Source organism: Pleurodeles waltl, chromosome 5, assembly GCF_031143425.1.
Source record: "Pleurodeles waltl isolate 20211129_DDA chromosome 5, aPleWal1.hap1.20221129, whole genome shotgun sequence".
NCBI classification, from domain to species: Eukaryota; Metazoa; Chordata; class Amphibia; order Caudata; family Salamandridae; genus Pleurodeles; species Pleurodeles waltl.
The window spans coordinates 379662514-379689855 of NC_090444.1; positions in this window are offsets into that span (position 1 = coordinate 379662514).

Below are 27342 nucleotides of genomic sequence, written 5' to 3' on the forward strand. Positions count from 1 at the left end.
ACGAAAACGGAAGAAATGGAGACCCATCTCAACCAGCTAGATACTCTCACGCAGACACTCCAGATGGAACTTCAAACAGCAACACTGAAACAAGAAGATATGGAAAAGAGAGCCCGGCGAGATAACATCAGAATCTGGAATCTTGCAGAAGGAGCAGAGGGGCCAGACCTTGAAGCATTTGTAATGGGCCTGTTCCAGGAAATAGTGAACAATGCACAGCTTAAAATAAAGATAGATAGAATCCACAGAGTGTGCAGCAATACCCTCACTGATAGGAGATGACCGAGAGATATTCTTATCAAGCTACATTCCTTTAAGGTTAAAGAAGCAATCCTCCAAGCCTCACAAAAAGTTGACAAGATAGTGTTCCAGGGTGAAACTTACTCCTTATTCCAAGACATAGCGCCAGCCACGCTTGCCCGGAGGCAACAATTCAAACCAGTCACGGATAGACTAAGGGAAGACCGTATAAGATACTGCTGGACCTTTCCCTTTGGTCTGGCCTTTGAATTGAACAATAGATCTTATCATGTAACAAACCTCACAAAGGCATTAACAATACCTGGAATTTCCCAATCTGGAGAAAATGGTAGGGACTACCCTTCCGAGACAAGTCAGGAAAAAGCCACTAGACCAGAACAATGGCTGCCCTGGAAAAAACACAAACCGATAGCGGAGGTTCCAACAGGACGATGAAGACGCACACCTATAGGTACCACCCACGCCAAAAATCGAACAAGGACAGGGCCCTATACCTAACATACCCCAATAAGGAAGCCCAATGATATCTAATTCTATAACGACAAAGCGGAATAAGGCCTTCCCTCATCTTGTCATTAAAAGACTTATGGCGAGCTCTACACTCAGGACCTGTTGTCCCTAATTTCTTCAATGTTTGTTTTAGGAGTTGGGAGACCACATATACTAAACAGAAAGCAAGCAACAGTTCTAAATAAAGGGGGGACAGAGAGAAGGTATCCTGTGTGGACATTCGGAAAAACACAAGGAACGGCTCCGGGTAGTGGGCACAATAGAAGCCGATAAAGCTCCACTTTAGCCTCAGAAGAAGGGCCACACCCATTGATGACGGGATGGTAGTGACAATGCTCACCTGGAATGTAAAAAGACTAAACGCACCAGTGAAACGCCACACAATATGGAAATACCTAATAGATCACCACTATGACATAATAGCGCTACAAGAGACACATCTTAAAAAGGGAGAAGGCTACAGGCTCAAACATAAACAATACCCACAAACCTTCAAATCCTCAGCTATTACGAAACACAATGGAGTAGCACTTCTGTTTCATCAAGCCCTACAATTCCGTCCTACAGGACATCACACAGATAAGGAAGGATGCTATGTCATGGTAAAAGGAGTATTGAGATGTCGTCCGGTGACTTTCACATCCATATACACACCCAACACAAATCAAGACCAATTCCTAGGCAGATGTCTAGAGGCATTGGGAGCCTTCGCGGAAGGGGATATATTTATGCTGGGAGACTTTAACCTTACTTGGCACGCAGACCAAGATAGTCTGCACCCCCACCTCTCGCCAACAGGGAACTTTTCGCAAACATTGAAAAAGGTAATGATGGAGACTGGCCTTGTTGACACCTGGAGGAAGCTTCACCCCAATGACAGAGACTACACCTTTTTTTCCCACACCCAATGAGCCTACTCAAGAATTGACTATGTGTTCGCTAGCCAGGGGGTGACTCAGGAACTTCTTAAAGCAACAACACACTCCATCACCCTTTCAGATTATGCTTCAATGGAACTAACAATAGACTGGAGGGAGAACAGATCAAAAACCCCACAATGGTATTTTCCACCCTCCTAATCAGAGATAAGCCCTCTAGAGAAAACATACGCACCGCCATTAGGGGAATACTTTACATTCAAAGACCCTACAGATACCAATCTAAGCACAACATAGGATGCCTTCAAAGCAGTACTTCGGGGACAATGCATCTCACTAACAGCAGCTCTGTACAAACAAAAGAGACAAGAGCGACAGAACTACGAGCTACCGAGGAAACTCACAAAACCTACCCGACTTTATCTCTTCAACGCACAATGACAGCCTTGAGGGGCAAATTGAATGCTATATTTACAAATAGAGCAAAACTCACACTTCTACACCTCCAGAGAACGATGTGTGAACAAGGGAACAAGGTGGGTTCACAAATAGCTATACAATTACTCATGAAAAGGGAAAAGGATCACATAAGGGAGATACAGCACCCCACTAATGGTCTGACTGACTCAGATGCAGAGAAGGCAAATATATTCAGGAGGTTTAATCGTGAATTATGCACGGCGATACCCACCTCACACTCTGCCCCATTGGCCTACTTAGAAAATATCAACCTGCCCAAAGTCACAACAGCACACAACGAGCAACTTGGGGGTCCCATTGAGGAGACTAAGGTACAAACGGCAATAAACATCCTTAAACAAAATAAGTCACCGGGGCCAGATGGTCTGACTGCTCAATTCTATAAAACCTATAGTTCAGAATTGACGTCCTACCTGACCAAACTATTTAACTATATAGGTACATCAGGGTTCACCACACACACAATGGCTGAAGCTATCATCTTGGTCATTCCCAAACCAGGGAAGGACCCCCAAATTTGTAGCTCAGATCGACCCATAGCTCTTCTGAATCTAGATGCAAAACTCTACACCAGGATATTAACCTCCCGACTCGAAGAGCTACTTCCTGATCTGATACACCCAGACCAATCAGGATTTGTAAAAGATTGTCAGACACATGATAACATTCGTAGGGTGATACACTTACTGGAAAAAAAAAAAGAAGAAAAAGGTCCCAGCCATCCTCCTAAGTTTAGATGCCGAAAAGACATTTGATCGAGTAGATGGGGCCTTCATGACCCAAGTTATAAGGGCGTATGGGTTCTGCGAAATATTTATAAAGATGGTTAGAGCCAATTATGCAGCTCCCTACTCCAGAGAGTTAATAAATGGTGCTGGTTCAGCTCCATTCCTGTTGACGAGGGGGACAAGACAGGGATGCCCTCTTTCCCCCTTACTGTTTGCTCTTAGTATTGAGCCTTTAACTGCACGCATCCATGCTTCCCCCACCATACACGGATTACCTTTGGGACGACCGAACACAAAATTTCGCTATTTGCGGATGATGTTCTCCTGACACTGACTGATCCAGCCTCCTCATCATCTGCTCTACAGGAGGAACTGGGTCACTTCGAAGAGGTAGCGGGATTTAAACTAAACCTCTCCAAGTCCTATTTGATGAATCTGACCATGCCCCCACTTTGGCAGCTTCCACAGCATAACAATGGGCAAAAAGGTGAAATAACATACCTGGGTATCAAAATCCCATCACATATGGCAGGCCTCTACAAGGCCAACTACTCCCCGCTACTGACAAACATATTGGTATTAGAAGATTTGTTCCAAAATGCTGACATAATGACGTTTGAAAACTTTAAGAGAGAATTCAATATTCCACAGGCTGAATTTTATCCACTACACTACTGGGCATTGAAACCTGAAAATCAATGGGCAGCCACAAGGGAGTTCACACCATTCGAACAATTCATTTTCAAAGCAGGCTCCTCGAAAGGGATTATCTCCCATCTTTATGCTCTATTAACAACCACAGGTCAACTACTGAGGCCCCGCCACCACCACTTCTGGGAGCAGGTGTTGGGGGAAGAAATTCTTGATACACAATGGGATAAATTATATAGAGATATTCAGAAATATAATCGCTCTATGTTCCTGAGAGAAGCTCACTATAAGATTATGTACGACTGGTACCTTTATCCTACCAAACTGAGGACAATATTCCCGACCACATCAGATTTATGCTGGAGAGGGTGTGGAACACAAGGGGATTTAAAACATATATGGTGGGATTGTCCCACGATCCGCCCTTTTTGGAACGAAATCCTGGCCCACATCAAGGATATACTGGGATACCCTACAACAATCACAAGCTGCTGCATACTCCTAGGATTGAGAGATAACACTCTCGAACATCAAACAGGAGCGGATAGGGTCATAATGTGGCTTTGTCTAGGGGCTGCTAAAATGGTGATAGCAGCGGCCTGGAAAAAGAAAGAGGCCCCAGCACTCACCCAATGGCAGGCTCGCCTTTGGAGAGCATTAACTATGGAAAGGATGGCGGACATCTTTGCGGATGACTTCAAAATGTTTGAATATCAATGGGGCCCAGTGGTGTCCTATCAGTCCAAACACCTCCTGCTGATGGTGTGCCCACCTAGAATCAGAACACTGCACCTATATCAAATATAGAATAATGACCCATTCCTCTGGAAATACTCCTTCTCTAGGCTAAAAAAGTTGAGATGTGGGAACTGCTACTCGCTATAACCCCCATCCTCTTGACGAAGACATAAATGATTCTTGTCTTCGGTAAAGATATAATTAATGTGATGTAATGTTGTGTTCTCCCAACTCCAAGTCATGTTTATAAATAGTAATATGATTTATAAGTTTTCTTTCTTTCTCTTTCTTTCCCTTAATTAACAAAATTGGTTGAAATCTTTATTAAGACAGGGCTGGTGTGGATACTGTCTCGTAATATAATGGGAGTTTAAATAGCAACCATGTTCAGAATGTTCAAACCAGATTTGTTGTCTAATGTAATGTCTGCACGGAAGTCAACCCAATAAAAACATGTTTGAGAAAAAAAATGGTGTGACCAACAAAAGCCCACACAGCTCCAGCAGCCACCTCTGTGTCTGACCCATTAGTCGTCACTTCCATGTCTGCCCCATTAATTGACACTTGTAAGAAATTGGCTTATAGGTTGAAGAGAAAGGAAGCCCCACTCAGGCAGCAGCCACGATTTTGTCAGGGTAAACCACAAAAGTCACTTAATTAACGTGTGTTAAACCCTCTTGTAGCTAGGCACAAAAGCAGTCAGGCTTAACTTAAAGGCAACGTGTTTATGCAGCACACAACCACTAATAATGTGGAAGAACAACCCTAGCAAAATCCCAAACCAATTTAATAAAAAAGAGTAAAACATAATGAATAAAGTGACACCAAAAGCAAATAAATCTAATCAGTCAAACCAGAGTTATGAATTTTCAAAGTTTTTGGTGTCAAATAGCACCTAAAAGATCACATAATCAAAGTCATAAGCTAAGGCTGACCAGGATGGAGCGCAGGTTGGATACAGAAGGTGGATCGGGCCCAGTTTGTCTTGCTTTCGAACTTGGGTGAAATTCTGAAGAAAAGTTCCCGAGAAGGTAGAGTTCAAGCGGGCAAAGCAGCAGGTGATGTCCAAAGACAAGGCACTGTCATCGGGTAGCCACTGTACGAGGCCGCAGTGAAGATTTTTTACCTTCGGACTTTGTCCCTGTTTTGGAAGCTGAAAATCTCCAGCAGGATGAAGTTTCTTACTGTGGAGGACGAGGGATCCACGAGGCCGGACACCTTTTCCAAGAAGTCCAACTAAATGGGAGATTTGCTGCTGTGGAGAAGAACATAGTGAGAGTTAACACGAAGACAGGCCGACTGGCAATGCACTTTGAGCAGATTGGCTGGCAGGTAGGCCCTTGTGTTCTGTCGACCCACAGGGCACTTTTTGATGAAAACATTTCTAAGTCCCAAGTTATAGAGTTAGGCAGGAGCAGAACCTCTAAACCCCTTCCAAGGGTCCAGCGACTAGGGGAACCACTTTGGGGGGAGGGTTAGGACTCCCTCAAGCAGAGAACAAGTGCACAGTTCAAAGCCCCACAGACTTGATATGTCCCACAGGAGGCCAGCCAACCAGCCCTTGTAGTCACTTCTGGTGGTCCTGGGGTCCAGGAAGTGGTCCAGTTATCTTTCAAGCAACAATGCAGGCCTTCAAGCAGCAGGACAGACCTTTGGTCGGGGCAGGGCAATCCTCTGCGGGTCCAGACAGTGCTTCTGAATTATTCCATAGGTCATGGAGTGTGCTGAAGTGTGGCCTTGGAGGTCCTATATTTAAATCTGGTACCAGCCTTTTTGTGGAGAGATTCCTTATATTAGCCCCCACATCTGGTTCTGGAAAGCTCTTCCCTTCCCCTGGCAAGTCTCCAAGATGTCTGGGGTGACAAAAGGCTGGTGTCAGGTTTCTCTGTGTGAGCTGTAGACAAGCCCTTTGAAGTGCAAGTGGGCTCAGCTGCGCCCCCAGCCATCCTGGCAGGGTGCCTCATATTCCCCCATTTAATCCCATTGGTATGAATCTCTGAAAGCAATACACAAACCCTATGTCAGGAATAAGGCTGTGCGCGGTCCAGGTCCCACCCAAAACTCCACTGCGTGTATTTGCGGTGCTTCATGTGCACCACTTGTCATCCCCTCTTGTTCTAGAAGTGGTTATCAGCATCGCCTGCCCTGTGATAAAGCTCATGTAGCTGCAGGGTCAGGACATTGGTGGACAAGATGCACTCATCAGTGCTGTTCTATAAATGGACTACAATTCCGAGGTTTCTAGAGGCAGCGGCCATCTTGTGGTGTGGCAGGCCTATAAAGCCCACCCACACCCAAGCACATTGCTCACTATTTTGAAGACTTCCATTCAGTCAGACCTCGTGGGGGTTCCTCTGAAGAAGAGCAGATTTCCTGTATGGCAGATTGACAGCAAATCGGAGTATCCTTTTTTCCATTTAGATATGAGTAGGTCGTACTCGTAGCGGTAAGGTCTTGATGAGTCCAATCTTGAAGGGAGTTGTTACTTCCAAAAGTAAAGCACCCCTTAGCACAACGAGCAAAGCGATTTCAGTCCAAAGAGTAAAGCGCTCCTGGTACGACGATAAAAGCGCTTCAGGCCAAACGAGTAAAGTGGCCTTGGCGCGACGATCAAAGCGCTTCAGACGACATGAGTAAAGCGCCTCTTAGCACAACGAGCAAAGCACTTCAGGCCACACGTGTAAAGCGCCCTTGGCACATAATCAAAGCGCTTCAGTCCACACGAGTAAAGCGCCCTTGGCAAGACAATCAAAGGCGCTTTAGGCCACACGAGTAAAGCGCCCTTGGCACGACAATCAATAGTGTTTCAGGCTACACGAGTAAAGCGACCTTGGCACGACAATCAAAGCGTTTCAGGTCACATAAGGAAAGCGGTCTTGGCACGAGGATCAAAACGCTTCAGACCACATGAGTAAAGCGTCCCTTAGCACAATGAGCATAGCGCTTCAGACAAGCAAGTAAAAGCGCTCTCTGGTATAATGAACAAACGCTTCATGTATGAAGATCAAAGCGCTTCATGAACAACAAACAAGGCGCTTCTGCCCAACGAACAAAGCGCTTCAAGTTCAATGAGTAAAACTTTCAGGCCTTAGTAGTAAATGTGAAAGCTATTGGAGATAAGCAAATTATAGTTTCATTGTTTTTGGGGAAGCATAATATGTGAGATACATATTTAAGTCTTTGAGAATTTCTAGGCTGAGATCAAACGTTTATGTTATGAATGCATAATTGTTACATGATTGATATTCAGAGTATGACCATAGTCCAAAGCTCTTGCCATCTCTAGGTTCAGAGGTTGCAGTTTGTTCTTGTTCCATGATTCAAAGAAGGGGCTACGCCCAATTCTCAAAGGGTCTCAATCTGATACCATGGAGACGCCTTTATTCAAGAGTCTATTGGTGAGTTTATACTGTTATAAATGAGTATATGCATATTTGTTCTAACTGTTTCTTTTCAGATCTCTCTCCCTGCAGTTCCCTACCCTAATTCGTTTCTCCCAGTCTGACTTCATCATAACACTGTGCTCTGATAGCTTTCTGAGTTGGTGATGCCGGGCGGTGGGCCTTTTGTTCAGCAGCGTGCAGATCCCGAGGAAAGGGCACTATGACACCCCAGCAGCAGAGCCATTTACAGTAATGGTAGGACCCTGGCAGCAGGCACAAATGGTTAGGACATGAAAATGCCAGCTTTCTAAAGTGCCATCTTCACAATTGTTACTTAGAATCCGACTTTACCCGTTAAAGAGGATTTCAAATTTCAATTCATTTGAGTGCAAATACCATGTCTCTATCTGCTCCCAATTAAAAGTTATCACTTATTAAATGTAAGAAGGTAGCCCAGTTTTAATCAATGGGAGAGAAAGGTCTTGCAACAATGAAAAACTACTTTAAGAGTTTTTCACTTCTAGGACATGTGAAACTTAAACCCAAGTCCTCCTTTTTAAATACAGTGCACCCTGCCCTGTAAGCCTTCAGGGCTTTCCTAAGTGGTAACTTATATGCATTAAAAAGGCAGGTGTTGGCCTGGGAGAAAGTTGAATTTGCAGGTCAAAATGGCAGTTTAAAACTGCACTACAGGGTACAGTGGCTGGCCTCAGACATTCTTTAAAAGGCTACTTTAGTGGGTAGCACAATGAGGGCTGCAGGCTCACTAGTACCATTAAGTTTACTGGCCCGGGGTACAAGTAAGCACCATTTATTAGGGATTTAAAAGTAAATTAAATGTGCCATTTAGATGTAAGCCAATTTTACCATGTTTGAAGGCGAGGGCACAAGCACTTTACTATTGATTAGCAGCAGGGCTGGACTGGCCATAGCAGGCATCGGGCATTTCCATGGGGGACTGGAAGGGTGGAGACCGGTTTTGTTACTGGTACCAATTTTGCAGCAGTGCCAAAAACCCGAGGGCTGGTCTGACAAAATTGACGGGGCTGGTTTGGGTCCCAATCTGGCCCTGGTTAGCAGCGGAAAAGTGCACAGAGGCCTAATGCCAACAAAAACGGATTCAGCAACATAAGGCAAAAATCTGGGGGAGACCCTGCAAAAAAGGCCAGGTCCAACAAAACTGCTACCAGAGCAAAGGAGCAGTAGGACACAAACAGCTGTATCAGGCCATGCCACATCCTCAAGTAGCGACAGCCACTGTCTCACCTACCATCAGATGATTTGAACCAAGATGGATAGATTCAAATTTGGATCCATTCCGGAATTCGAATAAAATAACAAAACAAAACAAACAGGAACTCTTACTTGAGGTCATTAGAATTGTTTATTTTATTGAAGTCTAGCACTCATAGGCGGTCATTCTGACCCTGGCGGTCATGGACCGCCAGGGCCGGGGACCGCGGGAGCACCGCCAACAGGCTGGCGGTGCTCCCAAGGGCATTCTGACCGCGGCGGTATGGCCGCGGTCAGAGACGGAAAACCGGCGGTCTCCCGCCGGTTTTCCGCTGCCCTGTGGAATCCTCCATGGCGGCGCAGCTTGCTGCGCCGCCATGGGGATTCCGACCCCCTCACCGCCATCCTGTTCCTGGCGGTTTTGACCGCCAGGAACAGGATGGCGGTGAGGGGTGTCGTGGGGCCCCTGGGGGCCCCTGCAGTGCCCATGCCAATGGCATGGGCACTGCAGGGGCCCCCGTAAGAGGGCCCCACAAAGATTTTCAGTGTCTGCCATGCAGACACTGAAAATCGCGACGGGTGCTACTGCACCCGTCGCACCCTTCCCACTCCGCCGGCTCCATTCGGAGCCGGCTTCCTCGTGGGAAGGGGTTTCCCGCTGGGCTGGCGGGCTGCCTTCTGGCGGTCGCCCGCCAGCCCAGCGGGAAACACAGAATAACCGCGGCGGTCTTCTGACCGCGCAGCGGTATTCTGGCGGCTCCCGCCGGCACCGCTGTTACCGCGGCCGGTGGGAGTCAGAATGACCCCCATAGTTTGTTATTATAAATGATGAACTACAAAACTAGAATGCAAGGGAAAAGCAGAGCTGGATAGGCTGCTTACACCAGACACGGACCAAATGATAATCAATCCATCTGTTCATAAATGTGGAAGACCTCCTATAAGAGAACATGGTCAAATGTACTCTGTGAGTTGGTATTTTTACAGTGTAGCACACGTGGTTGAAAATCAATTGATTGCTGTCCATAGCAATAGGACTGACATAGGAACTATTCTAGAGAAAATTAACAGTGGGCCTGACACCGTCAGGTGCATTGAGCAGCCACCAGCAGTGGGTAGCATCAGCTGCTATCTGCCCCCCTCCCCAAAAAACAAAATCGTCCACAGTTTTTCTTTTTCCACAGTAAGCACAGTGGAAACCCTCTTGGTCCTTACCCTTTGAATGTGGCACCCAGGGTTGTTACTTTAGGTCTGCAAAACAAATAAACATACATAATATTAAACATTAATTACTCAAGTATTTAATGAGAGCCAAATCTTATTTTGCAATCATACTATTTGATGCGGAAGTTCCAAGCTGCCGCTTGTCAGGCGCGTGGAGCCCATCCATTTCTTGCCCATTCTCTGCATTCTGATACTTTTAATTTTGTTTTCTAATTTAAAATGTAGGAACAGAATGCATCGAAACAAACAGCACTGGACGAGTTCTTCTCGCCTTACAGTAGATACCTTGACAGATCTGTGAATTTTACATGCAAAGCGAAAGAGGAAGCAGTACGGTACCAAAGGGGTTAACATTCACACGCCCCCAACAAAATAAGAAGCAACTGGAACCCTCTGCTTAGTAAACAAACAAAACGTCGAGAAGATGTATTTCTGACAGCAACAAGAGTAACCTGGGAGCGTTAAAAATCTCAATACAGCAGGAGGCTTAGCAGCAATTTGGTGCATGAATGCATTGTTTAGCTTTCATGAAAATGGAGTCTGTGAGATATTTCAGATGATTGAGCACCTTCTGCAAAAATATAAATGTAACCTGCAGGTCTAACATACCTGAATAGTCTTTTCCAGTCTTTAGAAATAAATGTTATTTTTTGTTCAGATCAGGTGATCTCTTTTTTAACACTTCAGAAGAATGGCGGTCTGAGTTTTCCTGTCATGCTCACAAAACATAGCCTTCTGGTTGATAGAATAATTGTTAAGGTATCTCATTGGTACAGTCAGAAAGATGAAAGGATGCTTCATCCGTGCCTGGATTTCAACAATTAGCCTACATGTTGTTAATAGTAAGTATTAGGTTATTGGCATTGCATAACAGAAATGTTTTACTTATATGGCCCTGTAGCCAGTGCTTAATTCGTAAATAAAAAGGTGCTGGTGCCCAAAGCTCTCATTTGAAACACGCAGCTGCTGCATTTAAATGTGCAATCACAGAATACTGAGCCAGCGTAATCCTAAAGCCATTTCGGGCCCCTTTAATCCATTTACCGCCACTCCCTGCTCCTTCAGCTCACTCTTGCAGCTTTCTCTCTTTCTGACTCTTTTTTGTTTTTCTTTTCCTCTGCCTTTCCCATGTGTCTTTTGCTCACAGGAAATGCTTGATGCAGAAAACGAAGTGCCCGCCCTAAAAACTAAATGCTGGTGCCCTGCACCGGAATCCACTTGCTCAAATTAAGCACTTCCTGTAGCATTTACGACAAACAAGGTGGTTGAAGGAATGCTTAAGTTAAGTTCAGTCGCTAGTGAGCACTTGTGCCGTATTCAAACACCATTTGTTATTCACCCAATATGCCACTCTAGATATAGACTTTCCAATTGCAAATCAGTTTTGACCCTGCTCCGATAGGAACAGATCAGCCTGAACTGCCATAGCAAACAAGCTGCAGTCTACCTGGTTTGCATTTGGATGGCTTCTCTCTGAGGTGGCACTGTGCAGAAAAACAAAGTATTGGATTGCACCCCAGAGTCAATACTAGTGGCTGTGATAAATTCAAGCAATCCATCACTTTTTTGTGTTCATCAGAGTGACACCCTAATGCATGGTGTATGCCCAAACCTATATCCCATGATTACTGTCCCATTGGACTGTGGCAGTACACTACTGATGAGGCTCAAATAGGCCAAGAACCGTCAGAGTATGTTTGTATTCCGGTTCAGAATGGTCCAAGCCTGGTAGTTCATACTGAACTGTTTTAACTGGAGTAGGACTAATGCTGGTCTGCATGTGACTGGTTCCAGTCTGAGGTGTCATGGGAGGAAATAAATGATGGGCTGGATTGCAGCCTAGAGTGATTAACAGTGACTGAGATAAGTTCAAGCAATCCACCCATCACATCTTTGTATTTTTTGCAGTGCAACACCCTGAGCATGATGGGTATGCCCATATGTGGGTTCAGGGCTCACTTTCCCATTGAATCCTAGCTGCTCTTGACTGATTAGCCTTAATCAGGATCAAACCGGTCTTAGATTGCTTGCATTCTGGTTCATGAAGGACCTGGCCTGGCAGCTTGGGCTGAACTGTTCCTATCGAAGCAGGGTCAATATAGATTTGCTGGTGGCTGGTTCCAGCCTGAGGAGGCATGGGGTGCATAAATGACAGACTTGATTGCAACTTAGAGAAATGACCAGTGTCTGAAATTAATTCAAGCATTCAATCCATCATTTTTTTTATACTAAGGGATTTATTTATGAGAGGCCTGAGCGTCCCTTTTTCTGATGCTCCACCAGCTCAAACCTCTCAACCATATCTATCTTTGAGGCCACGCAAAGCCACTTTGGGTGGCTTTGAATGGCCTCATACATATGGAGTAAGTCAAACCTCATAGATTTGGAGTAAGTACAAGATACTGCGTTCCCTTACTCTGTGCCAGGAAGGCACTCAATGTGAATTGCAGTGGGTTTTCCACGCAGCACCCATGGGTTTTGACCTGGCCCCCGATTTACGTAATCACATAAGTGCCAAAACCTTATGCCTCCCCAGTGGAGGCATAACAAGAAGAAACATTTGTATTTCTCTTTGTTTCTTCCTCTTTCCATGTGTGCTACATTCTGCAGCACACATGGAAAGAGGAAAACGCTTCTCTGGATTATTTTTGAGCAGGAAAGAGCCCCTACCTGCAGAAGAACAATCCTGCATGCAGACACCCTTGTGCCATGGTGTAAGGACAGGAATGCATCGAATTGCATAAATACAGTGAATTCCTGCCCTTTCACATTGACATAGGGCAGGGCAGCAGGAAGGCGTACTGTGCTGTCCTACGACAATTTCACACAAATAGGCCCCTAAATATATTGAAGTTTTTTTTACTTCTGAGTTACTCAGGGAACGCAGGTAAAGACGACATGTGTTTTCACCTCAGTGGCAGGTAATGGAATTAGTTTGGAGTTTGTCTTCCAGTGGTAGATGCCTGATGTCCCTGTAGTCACTCCTCTCCCTGCTATTGGGTGCTCATTGTCCCACTACCCATCCTCAATAATTTTTTTCACTGTCTTTATTTTATTTTTATTTTTTACATAGGCATGGCAGATGCAAAGTACAACCTGCTAACACGCTTCCTTTTTTCTCAGTGGCACACTCTTTCTTCTGCACGTTTTAGATTCTTTACTTTTTAAGCAAAAATGATCGCCTATCATGTTAGAAAACAAAAATAAAAAATGCCAAAATGACTACCACTGCGCCATAACGCATTTTCATGTATGAATCATGAGGCATGCATGTGTTTGTGTTGACGGGAATCTTGGAATGGATTTTCCCCAAAGGAAAATCGACTTCAACTTGTTCGGCCATCCATGTGCATGAATGCATCATCCTGCATGCCTTTAAATGTCTTTCGATGCACTGGTGGCCATTTTCACACGTCAATGCTAATGAATAGAGTATTGGCAAAACCAATAGCTCAGCCTCGTAGAGGCAAGGCCTATTGGTTTTGTTAGTGCTGGCTGGGGACTGGGACTTATTATTCACCATCATACGTTCACCCAAAGCAAGTGGCAGAAATTCAGAAAGCAGTAGGAAGAGAAATATTGGAAACGGTGAAAAAGGTGAGATGGGGATGTTAAAAAGCCCCAGCAAGACTGAGATAAAGTGATATGAAGACTAGGATGATAGAAGAAAGATGCACAAGAGGGACTCAAACCCTGGCAGTCTTTGTATTCGCAACCCCTACAACAACATCTGCACTCATGATGTTATTATTCTTATTAATTTGTTTAGCAAACTAAGTACTGCTGCATGGCCAAGTACGTGCCCCCATTTCACCTCTATTAGAACAGTAAGGGCAGTTGGCTAACCTTCCTTTAATTATGCAGCCTTGGTTGGCCGTGGGTCGACGTTCCTGGGCAGCCAGTTCATAGTTATTAATGTCTGCTTCACTTAATTAGATTACACCGCTGATCTACCGCTCACGTCCACTAATCAAAGCTATTGCAGTAACTCAAAAACGCTACATTAGGTTTACCATATTCATTTAATGTTGCCGTTTATGAGAATCCACCATATTACACATAATATTGACAGTATTTGTATATTTGAAAGGAACATACAATACAAAATAGGTTAATCATTCAAGCATAGTTTAATTATAATCTAAAATAACGAGCTCCTAGGTGTAAATGTTTTTGTGTGCACTTGCTTGTAGGTTTAAATTTGTATTAATTGCACCTACTCAAGATACCTGGCAAAATCCTTGAAATTACATTTGGGCTCATAACTGAAAAACATCGAGGTAACAACGGTTTATTATCTGCGTTCTGTACCCCATTGGGAAGAACATGCTTGATCGCCTCATAGGCCGTGCTGAGCTTAATATATATGTGAGGAACGATGTTTGTTTACATTTTTTCAACCAATTTACTCGTAGAAATTCTGTCACAGACACACTATGTGGAGTCCATCCATATCACCGCAGGGATTGAAACACTCATATACAGACGTGACGCAAAATTATCCTTTCACGTTGCTACATTCACTAGTGTGGAATACATTAAGGTTTATCCGTTAAAAATAAACATGTTGCGCTCTTTCCTTACAACTTGCAACATTTGCTCTAATTAATCCCAAGGGCGCCTTCAATCTGCTGCGGCCATCTGCTCTCACATTTGTTAATGAGTAACTCGGGGGACAGCTCTCTCATACCAAACCCTTTCACGGCTGTGTGATGCTGAGGAGGGAGGGACGCGAGTCTAAAAAGAGGAAGCCGGAGGTGGAATGTCTATGAGACTTTTCTTCCATATTGTATTTGGCCTTTAGGACATTTAAACGGGGTGCACAAGACCATGCGCCCCAGTGACCTCAGTAACAATTTGTCAAACACTCCATCCAGTACAGTTATTCAAAGAATGGATAATAACATGTTTCCACAGTTGAATGCAGGTACTCTCTTAAGCTTAACTATGTGATGATAAGAACTGACTTTCTACTACCATGCCCCTTGACCCTAAAGCAGGGCTAAATTACGCTACCTAAACTTTACTAGTGCACTTGCTCCAAAACGTGAACGTGTTAGAAATAAGGACTTCTGTACGACAAATGGGATCTAGACAAATAGGTTCTGAAGAAAGGGGGTAACATTCTTTTTCCATAAACTATGCCTACGTCTAGTCATAATCTTCATATTTTTGCCAATTGAAAGAGATTCCCTTGCATAAATTATGTGTGAAGTAATTTGTATATGCAGTTAGTTCAAGAAGCAAGTTTTGTCAGTGTTTGTTTTGTTTTGTTTTGTTTGTCATGGGGTTTGTAAAATGTTATGATGTTGTTGTTCAATTAGAGTTGCCCGGCTCTAATATATAGTTAGGAAATAGAATTTAAGAATCCTTAGAAATTCACTAAAAAACACAAAGATTACAGGACGCTATAGCTAGGTTCTGATTTTATGCACACAAACATAGATATTCTGCAGTCATAGTTAAACTTATCTCAAGAAACCCTCTGCATGCAGCCAACCTCATGCTATGGGTCTGTGAGTGGGTGTGTGAGTGGCTGTATGGATGTGTGAATGGATATGCATGGTTTTGTGGGTGTGTAAGTGGGTGTGGGAGTGAGTGCATGTGTGAGTGGCTGTGTGGATCTGTGAGAGGGTATGTGAGTGATTTTGTGGGTCTATGAGTGGGTGTGTGAGTGTCAGTATGGTTGTGTGGGTGTGTAAGTGGGTGTGTGACTGGGTCTATGAGTGGCTGTGTGGGTCTGTGAGTGGGTGCGCAAGTGGTTTTGTGGGTATGCGAGTGGGTTAGTGAGTACCTCTCTGGGTGTGTGAGTGGTTGTGTGGGTGTGTAAGTGGATGTGTGAGGTCATGAGTGGGTGTGTGAGTGGGTCTGTGATTGTGTGGGTATGTGACTGAGTATGGTAGAGGATTTGTTGGTCTGTGAGTGGGTGTGTGAGTGTGTGAATGGGTGTGTGAGTGAGTGGATCTGTGAGTGGATGTATTTTTCTTTTAATTGGGCCCTGGACCCGCAGATCTGTCAGGGATTCATGAGGGAGGGGCACATTGAGCACCGCGTAGTATATGCGGATCCCCTTATGCCCCCAAAAACATTTTTGAGCAATTTCTTGCCCCTGAGGGGTCTGTCAGACACCCCATCATCAGTCGGAGGGGGTCAGGGTGCCTCTACACTGACCCCTTCTATCAGTTTTCACTTTCCTGTCAGGTTCCGGCCAGCCAATCATGGCATTGCTGTTGTCACCTGGGTACATCCTCAGTGGATTTGCATCCCTAGATATACATAAATATTTTTCTTTAATAACTCCAAAATTACTAAACAGATTTACAACAAATTACAAAAAGAGATCTTTCTGGACCAAGATCTACCTTTCTGCCATATTTGGTGTAAATCCTTTCAGTGGTTCAGGCTGTAGCCATGTCTATAATCCCTATGGGAAATCGCATGGGGAAAACACATTTTGGGACACCCCTTTTTCTCAGCCCACACGACAAATCACCCCAACACTTTCCAGACAGCAGCTGAATTGACTGGGATCCTAGTTTTGAAAGTTTTGTGAAGATTCATCAAATGACACCAAAGTTATTAGCAAAACATAAGCACGAGTAGGTTAAATATATTATATATGTAGGTTATATATATATGGATAACAATTGGAACCACTGAATAACACTTTTCTGATCACAAAAACACACATTAATGAGAATGACACAACAATTTAGCACTGGAAGTATATTAGATATATAATTTTAGTAAAATTAAAAGGCCTTGGCTAACGCTATACCTTAAAATAATTACCCTATATCATGATAAAAGTCAAGAGCAAGAATTTGCACTAGTCCAACAGTCCAAATAAAATAAATCTGTTTTAAGTGAAGTCCTAATTTTAACAATGTTTCAGAAAAGTGCAATTAGAGAAGAAGTAAAAGGAGAAGAGAGGGCTTTTAGTCAGAACCCTTCAGGGTCTGGCTTAGATGTGTGTCCACGGTGTGCCATTGCTTGCATAAGTAGGCTAAGTAGGATATCAAGGCTATGGGATTAAGAGGATGGTGTCAATTGGGTGCAATGTTGTCCTTTCCAGCAGCTCCTCTAGCTCAGTGTGATGATCCCCTTCTACAGTGGTGCCATTAGGGAGCTGAAACTGACCAAACTAGGTGATTTTTTGCAGATTCTCTTGGCCAACTGGGTGAATATCTCAATAACTACACATTTAAATTCCAGAGATATGCTGAATGCTCGCTAGAATCAAGCTGAAATGCTTTATTAGACATTCCATTTGTGGGTGTTGACAGGTGCCAGGGAACTTAAGAATCCTTTACATATGCTATGATAGGTGTACAGGGTGTCTGTGGTAACAGTTCAATACTTTTTCAATAACAAAGCCTAATCCACAGAACACAGTCAATATTGCACTAGACATGCACTTAGCAATAGATCTACTTGGCTTTGAAATTATCAGGTTAAGTAATCCACACAAGCAAAGGTAAAATAATATTAATTGACAACTGAGGTGTTGCAAAAATTCAATTAGATCAAAGCCAGTGTTACACAAAGGTATATTTACCTCAGAGAGAAGAATGAAGAAGTGAACATTTCCCAGTAGCTGGATAAATCTGACATTTCATTGATAGTATACCTGGCAAGTGTTCCATGTGAAGCACTGTTGGATGTAATCTATTAGACCTAAAATCCTTGATGTGGTACTCCCTTATCATGTTTAAAGAAGAGAGCAAAACCACTTGCCAAAATCAGGGAATGAAAGCAAAAGGTCTAGGAGAAGCCAAGGATGTCAGGTCTAACATATGTCCCCCACCTGGAAGCGGGGAGAACTACCCACCCTCATGAGAGTTCCCATCGCTAAGGCAGAAAAACCTTGGGAGACCATCAGAGTTAGCATGGTCAGTCCCACTGCCATGTTCCACCGTTAAGTCCATTCCCGGTAGGGAGATGGTTTGCATCTGCAGTTTGGTATTCTTAACTCTCATCTGCATTAGCCATCAGAGGGATCTTTGGTCTGTCTGAACCCAGAAGTGAGTACCAGACAAGTATGATCTCAACTTCTTCAGTTCCCAAACTATTGGAAAGGCTTTCCTTTCTATAGCACTCCAGCTTTGTTTCCTGGGAAGTAGACTCCTGCTGATGAAGGATATAGGTTGATCCAAGTCCTCATTGTTTAGCCGTGAGAGCACAGCCCCCAATGCCATGCTTTGAAGGGTATGTCTACACTATGAACCACTTGGAGAAGTTGGGTGCCTTGAGCACTGGTGCTCTGTACATGGCTTCCTTCAGGGTGTCAAATGCTTTCTGGCATTCCTCAGTCCAGATCACTTTATTGGGGTGTTCTTGGAAGTCAGCTCTGTCAAAGGGGCAACAGTGGTGCCATATCCCTTCATAAATATCCTGCAATAACCAGCAAGGCCTAACAAGGCTCTCATCTTAGTCTGGGTTTTTGGGGGTTCCCAAGCCAGGATGGTTTGAATCTTGTGTTGGAGGGGCTCTACCTTGCCCCCACCGACTTGGTGGCCCAGGTGCGTAACAGAACCCTGGCTTATCTGGCATTTACTGCACTTGATAGGCCTATCTTCTGCAGAGCCTGAAGCACTGTTTGGAGGTAGTGCAGGTGGTCATCTCAGCTAGAACTGAAGACCATCATGTTGTCTAAGTAAGCAGCATTGAAGTCCTCCAACCCAGTGTCGACTTTTACCCATCCGATAAAAAAATGACGACTCACTATAGTGGGTATCGTATTTTATATATTTATTCCTTAGTGTATTGTCATAGTTATTATATAGGTTGAATAACTTGTATATAATAACTAGTATTTTTCTTCATGCTTAGATGAGTGGCTTCTGGTGGGGTGGAAACACCTTGGTTTTAATTCTGGACATTAATAGTTTCTCCTTTCTCTCCCCTTTTCCATTGATAGCTGGCTTTCCTGCCTGGAGCCCTCGGAAGAAAAGAGGTGCCAGTAAGTGTTGTGATTTACTGGTAATTGTGAACTTCTTTCTTTCCTGTATAACTTTTCTTCCTGTTAGAATTGTTACTGTCTTTTAATTGTTGTTCTCTGCTTGTGGTATAAATTCTGTTGTTCTATCCTATTTTGCCTTATCAGGTACCTGGCTTGTAAATAGGGAGTTACATGCAGCACATCTGGCTTTGCAAACTCAAAATCTGTACGTGGAAATAATCAAGTCCAGAACCTTTCATCCAAAAAGAAAAAGAATACAACCTAAACAGGTAAAAATCAACTCCCTTTCCTTTAGGCTTCCTGTCAGGCTCTTACCTTTTTGCAGCAGTGAATTGGGCCTGATGAAGGTTCCCTACTTCCCTGCAGGTCAAGCAGGCCAAGTAGATGATGATCAGGCCTTACCCACTTTGACAAATGGATAGTAGCTGCTTAATATGTACAGACATGGACACCAGAGTGCCACTCGATGACTTCTGAGTTGCCTTGCCCTTTTTCAGCTTCTACAAAGCAAATAACACGATCTAGAACTTAATAATCAGTAACGTGAACAACTACTGTAGTGAAAATGGATTCTCGGATTTTCCTAATGTCCCTTCCTCCCTTATATGAATTTTAATACTCAGGTTCGTTTAGACAATGTTTCTGTACTTTCCAGTCAATAAATGGCCATTGCTATCTTGTTCATAACAAGTATTACCAACAGTTTTTAGTTCCAAAATCTTTCCCTTTTTCTTTATGTCAACAGGTTGTTCCAGAATCAAGGATATTAGAGCACAAAGACAGCAGTGTCAACAGGTTTCAATTGGCTAAGTATTGAGAATGTTCTATGAGCGCAATAGACTTGTTACAACTTTGAATAGTATCCAGGCTTTACCAATGTGCTTTTATTCATTGTTGTTGCAGAACGCGAGGACTTCCAGATGAGAAGAGAAGATGCAATCGAACCTGATGCAGGCAATGACTAGCTCGATGCCAACACAGCCAGGAGAGAGGAATGCGGAGATGTGGGCAGCCAGACGAGGAGCAGGACGAAGAACAAAAGGTAGACAGTATACGGAGACATGAACAGCTGGACGGGGAGCAGGACGCAGAACAACAGGCAAGCGGAGTGCAGCCAGAGGACTTCTGTAACAACGAGTGGTCATTCAGGGTGCAGCACGCAGCCTAAAAGGCTCTGCGCTCCACCCATTAAAGGGACCAGGCAGTCGGAGTGCCGCACACACATTGTGCCCAACACTTGCCTTGACATGATGCCTTAGAGAGTACTCTTTTCTGTTATATATTTCACTTTTTCCTCTTCCCTGTTTGCCAGTCATCCCCACCACCCCTATACACAAGAACGCACCTGCTCTAGCCATGCTCCTCCTGGATCGTGGCTGGACCAAGAGCATCTCTGGTGGCTAAAAATGTGAAGAATTTCTTCTGCCTCTGTTCACTCGCACTCTGCCTCCACTCTTAATCTCCACCATCGAGCAACTTCTCAGCACCCAGTGCATCTTTTCCACATCTTCCTCTTCTTGAGCTCCTCGCTCCATGGGATATTTGAATCTATCACATCTTCCGGGCTCCACCCTTCTTGTCACTTCCTCTGTTCCCTTGTCTTGTCCTTCTTCACTGTTTTCTGGCTTTTCCTCCTGTAATAATACCAGTTATTTCTTTGCTCCGGATTGTTTTTGTTTCTTCTTGATCCTGGCCTTCTATTTTAATTGTTTCTTTTCTTTTGTTTTGGGCTTTGGGAATGGCGTGAACCAGAGAGGAAGCTCAGGTAAATCATCAAGGCAGCATTCTGAATTTAAGGAGTCTCGTTTGTGACACCCTGCCAGGTCCCGGTTGACCAATCTCTGGTAGGTGGCAGGGGCATTCTTTGACCCAGAGGGCATCACTCCAAATTGAAAGTATCCTCATCGGGGGGAGAATGCAGGCCTCTCCTTAGGCTTTTCAGTTAAGTCAATGAGTCAGTACCCTGATGTCCGTTCAATTGTACTCAAGAGCTCCCAACTGGTCCATCTTCTTGTCAATTCAAGGATAGGGTGCGCATCAGTCTTGGTGGCTGAAATGATCCCTTGTTAATACACACAGAACCAGGGTTGTGGTGTGGTACCAGGTGGGACAGCCTTATTTATTAGAACCACTGGACTGGATCAATGGCCGTTGGAGTGATCAATCAACCCTAACTCCACTATGTTGGACACCTAATCCTTAATAGTGGCTCTCACTTTGGCAGACACCCTATAATTTTTGTTTTCGGCAGGCATGATGTGCCATGTATAAATTTCATGGTACACCAAGTGGTGAGCCCTTGGGTTAGAGCGAATGACAGGCAAGTTGCCCCAGCAAGTTGGTCCCTCTGTTACTCTGGGGTCAGTGTAGGGGAGAGGACAACTCTACGACCCACCTTGCTCCTTGGAAGACAGAAGGTTAATTTAAAGGTATGGAAAGGACATTTCCATAAATGGAATAGATGTGTATTGTGCATTTGTTCACACCAGCCTAATAATGTGTACTTTTGACAATCATGAAAGCGAAAAGTTGTAATAGACAGGAAAACAACTCCTTGTATCAGCCATGTAACAGGTGGATTTTCACTAACTGAAAATGGTGTTTCTTCCATTTGTTCAATGCTTGAAAAAAGGTATGTAGATTCTTTTTAGCCATTGTTTTTTGTGTCAGGGTCAAATTGCAAGGCTCAAAAATAGCTGTTTCATTCAGAAGTTCCAGGGCACATAACCTGACCGAAAGGCATACTGAAAAAGACTTAAAGCCAATATCTAGCACTGAAAACATGATGTTGATTGAAGAATTCACTTTTTTGGAAAGTGTGTGCATGCCGTTGATGATAACGTTAAAAGTTGCTTGCAAGTTTTCTTATCTGTCAATTTTTTGTAGCGTCTCTCTCTGAGAATTTGTTCCATTCATTATACATGGCATATATCCCTATCACTATAAATTGTCTGTTTCTAATTTGGCATGGTCCCAAGAGGAAATCCAAAAAATCCTTGTTCTATTTAATTAGGGACAAATGCTTCTTCACAGCCGGAAGACTGGAATGTGCTTACCAGTGCTGACACAGCTTACCCACAATATATGTGACAATGACTACAAGTATGTGACTGTTATATTGTGGACCAGGGCAATTTGCTTTAAGACCGGAGGTGTTGGAACTCATGCAGGTTATAGAATGAGAAGCACATAGTGCTAAACCTTCGGAAAGGAACTGTAATGAATTATATGTTTCATTTTGAATTATATAATTTATGCCAGAGATGGAGATGTTCATTTGCAATTGCCAATTTGTGAATAGTGCAGAATTAACCTTTGGCACTGAGGGTTTTTTAAGAGCTTTCATGGTTGCAAATCCCAGGCAATTAGTATGCTGGATAGTTTCATTCAGAAAAACTATTTCCTTTGATTTCTTTTGGCATGACAAATGCTCTAAACAGATCTTCTTTACATTCAATCTGCCAATACTTGGTTCCCAAAATACTTTTCTCACCTACATTATTTTTCCAGTACATGTATCCCTGTATGGCTACATTCTGATTAAATTCCTCCAGGCAAAGCAGTTTATTGGTAGTGATTACATTTTCAGGAAGTGTTGTGGGAGCTGTCAAAAATAGAAAGATGAGTAATGTGACGTCCTCACTCCGGAAATATGGACATTTCTTTAAGAAAAGTGGATGGCTATTAAGAGGCAGAGCTTCACAATGCTTCCATTGTGTGTAATTGTAGATCTCTGTAGGATAACCAGTTCTATGTATGTAATAGTGTATATAATGATGGAAACAATGCATTTCTTTATAATCCATTGCATGCAAATAAGGATCTTCATTATTCAAAGTGGTATGCACCTGTAAATCAGGCATCATATGTTTTACATTCTCAGTATCCCAGTCATCTGAAACAGAACCAGGAATAATCACAACATTCATTGAAACTTTCAATACATACGGTAATTGCAATGTCTCAGTGGGGCATATAATGGGATAATGAACCTTTACCCAAACCATGCGCTTGGCCATGGGATAGGCTGTGAGGTTTGCAATGCAGGCATCATGTCAAGTTCTGGGGGATGAGAGGTGACATCAAAGTTCTCGAAACACAGGTTTGTTTAACAGTTCTCTCATGATGTCTATTCAGTAGCAGTAGAACAACGGTCAGAGTTGTCAGCCTCATTATAAAAGATAACACTCCTTCACTGTTCCATACATAGGACCACAGCGTTATCAAGAACCTATAATGAAACCAATGATAAGTAAGAAGAAATCAAAGGCATAGAGTGACTGTGAAGTGTGATGAAAAGTCATCTGTCTAGAATTTAGATTATTTCTTATAACTACTTGTCTCTTGAAAAGGAATCATCTCAATTGATGTTGAGCTATGCAGAGGTGCTTAATAAAACATGGTGTTGCTTGGAACATTTGCAACTTTGGTGATGGCAGCATCTGATTCATTCATGAAATCCATTGCTCTGTGTAAAGATGGAGTCGCAGTTCACTCAAATATCCCCAGATGGGTGCTCAAGCTATTAATGTTACTGTTCTCATCTAAGGGTATTTTGTTCAGAGTAGAGAGAGACTGGGAAGATCTACACTAAGGCCCTCATTACAACCCTGGCGGTAAATGCTGTCTACCGCAGTGCTGACGGCCGCCAACATACCGTGACCGCAGCAGTATTCTGCTACGGGTATTATGACCCACACTTAGAAAACAGCCACTATACAGACACCCACACAAGTCCGCCACACCAAAGGTCAGTGACAAACTAGCGATAGCAAAACCCACACCATTACGCCAACAGGAATACACCCACAGTACCACAATCCACAAATCACCGCAGCAGTCTTACAAATGCAGTAAACCATTGGCGGTACACACCGCTGCGCTCAAAATACACACACATTTACAAAACACCACCACATTAGACAATTCAAACTACACACACCACACCCACACACTCACACCACTATAAAACACACACCCACATTACCCACAACCCTTTCAATGAAAAAAAGATTGCCAACAGAGAGAGAGAGACACAAGCCAGGAGCACCCACTCAATCTGAGCCACAGAACACCATCACCCATTCACCATCCACGCACCTCACAGCATACACCTCAACACATCACCCCACACATCACCCCACACATCCTCACAAATATCACTCACACCAAATCTATGGCACCCCAAAGACACCCCAGGTTTTCAGAGGAGGAGCTAAGGGTCATGGTGGAGGAAATCTTCTGGGTAGAGCCACAGCTATTCAGATCACAGATGCAGCAGATGTCCATTGCAAGGAAGATGGAGCTATGGCGGAGGATCGTGGATAGGGTCAACACCGTGGGACAGCATCCAAGAACAAGGGATGACATCAGGAAGAGGTGGAACGACCTACGGGGGAAGGTGTGTTCTTTGGTTGCAAGACACCAGGTAGCCGTACAGAGGACTGGCGGCGGACCCTCACCTCCTCCCCCACAACTAACAAAATGGGAGGAGCAAGTCTTGACAAAAATGCATCCTGAGGGCCTTGCAGGAGTAGAAGGACTTGACTCTGGTAAGTCAAATCTTTACTACTTTATCCCCCCACCCTACCTGCATGGCATCACAAACTCCTACCCCTACCCTCTACCCCATCACTCCACCACCTCGCACATACCCCACCATCACAGCCCACCCATCCCAATACCAAGCCCTGCATGTAACACCAATGCATGGACCCCCAACACAGACCTGCATGGACACCTATCACCACAGCATGCCCAGTAGAGAGACTCATCCAGCCTACAAAATCACCACTCACACAAGGCCAAGTTGATAGGGAAATCACAATCATACAGAGAAACACCCCCATGCACAAGATAGCACACGCAGATACACTAACACTGCATTTGCATCCCCACAGGACCTAAACTCAACGTCACCGGAGAGGAGGTGCCAGATACATCCAGTCCCCCCCCCAAAGAGGCCCACAGTGATGACAGCAGCTCTGCACGCCTGGGTCAGGATGACCAACCTGGCCCATTCGGGACCTCTGGACAGTCGGTTCCCCGGCCACAGTCCCAACCCACCACAGAGCCTCCCCCTCAGAAAACAGCAGCACAGCACCCACCCAGCGGGCCCATGCCACTGTCCCCAGGACATATCAATCAGCAGTGTCCACCGCTACAGGGACCCCAGGCAACCCCACAAACACAGGATGATCAGGGACCTCGGGTCAGTGGCAGTGGGCACATGGTTCAGGGGACAGAGGCACAGGACAACAGGGAAGCTGGCAGGATTGCTGTGCGACAGGGGGAGGACAGGCCCAGGGAACCCACTCTCCAGGAGGCACTCTCCAACATCCTGGAAGCATACCCAGGAGACGATGGGCCAGATAATGGCCAAGTTGCGGGAGACCCAGTGGCTGCAGGAGGGACAGTACCTGGGGATCAGGGAGGACCTCAAAAACATCTACACCATCCTGGTCACCATTGCAGGGGTGCTGGCTAACATGGGCAACACAATGAGGCAGGCAGTGGCACACCAACGGGCCCCTGGCACTAGCCAAACCGATGAATAACCTTCCACCTACGCTGGAGCTAGTGGACAAGAATAACAGTACACCAGCACCCCACCCCCTGCAGAAGGAGAACCACCCCGCAAATGGTCCCTGTGATTCAGGCAGAAGCCAGAGAACATTGCCAAGATCCCCGCCAGGAAATAAGACTCTCCTGATTGTCACCCTTCTGTCCCACTCTGTCACCCTGTCCACCTTGAACTGCCATAACTCCCCTTCCTATGCCCCATTGGACAATGCACCTGTGAAACCAAGAGACTAGACTCTACCCTGGACTTTCCTCCACCAAAAGCCCAGCCCATTGCACATCCCCCTCTACTTATGAGCACGTAAATAAACACCCTTGAAAGAAATGCTAATCTGGAGTCTGTCAAATGATTCAAATATGTGTTGGTTTAACATTATGAAAGCATTGAAAGTCAAATGTACAGTGAAATATACCTTGGAATGACCTTTGGTGGGCCGCAGTACACACAGCAGGATCCAGAGCGGGGCACAGAGATCTGAAAATAGAGATGCCAAAGGGTACAGTCAGTGGCCATAGCCATAGGGAAACAGTCTGCCATGTACAATGTCCAACAGAAAACTGAAAATTAAAGTGAAGTTACAGTGCCTTACCTGTGTGTCACTGGACATACTGCTGAATTATATTGCTTCTGTTGTCAACATCGTCTTCCTCTGCCTCCTCTTCCTCACTGTCCACAGGCTCCACCGCTGCCACATGACCATCTCCAGGCACATCCTCCTGCAGAAAAGGCACCTGGTGTCTCAAGGCCAGGTTGTGCAACATGCAACAATGATCTGGCACACCTTCTTGGGTGAGTAGTATAGGGATCCACCTGTCAGATGGAGGCACCGGAACCTGGTCTTCAGGAGGCTGTGCGTTCCTATGCCCTTGTCCTGGCATTCCTCACTGGGGTCAGTAGCCATGAGAGGTTGTGGTAACCAGAGTCACCTGAAAATATTGAGGGACAACTGTTAGACACACACTAACCCTTTGGGACAACCCCATACACAGACACCAACTCATTCTGTGTGGGGACCTTGGACTCACTTATTATCCACACCTGATGCCTCTGGTGTTGGTCCATCACATATGGGATGCTGCTATTCCTCAAGATAAAGGCGTCATGCACAGAGCCAGGATATTTGGCATTCACATGGGAGATCTACTCGTCCGCCAAACACACCATCTCTACATTCATAGAGTGATAGCTTTTTCTATTCCTGTAAACTTGTTTATTTCTCCGGGGGGGGGGGACAAATGCCACATGTGTACCACCAATGGCACCAATAATGTTGGGGATATGTCCCAGGGCATAAAAGTCAGCTTTCACTGTGGCCAAACCCTCCACCTGGGGGAATACAATGTAGCTGCACATGTGTTTCAGCAGGGCTGACAACACTCTGGTCAACACGTTGGAAAACATTGTCTGAGACATCCCTGATGCCACATCCACTGTTGTCTGGAAAGAACCACTTGCCAGGAAATGGAGCACTGACAGGACCTGCACAAGAGCTGGGATGCCTGTGGGCTGGCGGATAGCTGTCATCAGGTCTGGCTCCAATTGGGCACACAATTATTTGATTGTGGCACAATCAAGTCTGTAGGTTATGATAATGTGTCTGTCCTCCATTGTCGCAAGGTTCACCAGGGGTCTGTACACCAGAGGATGCCACCATCTCATGTTCAGCCTCAGCGGTTGAAGCCTATGGAAGACAACGGTGAGCAGAGAGTCA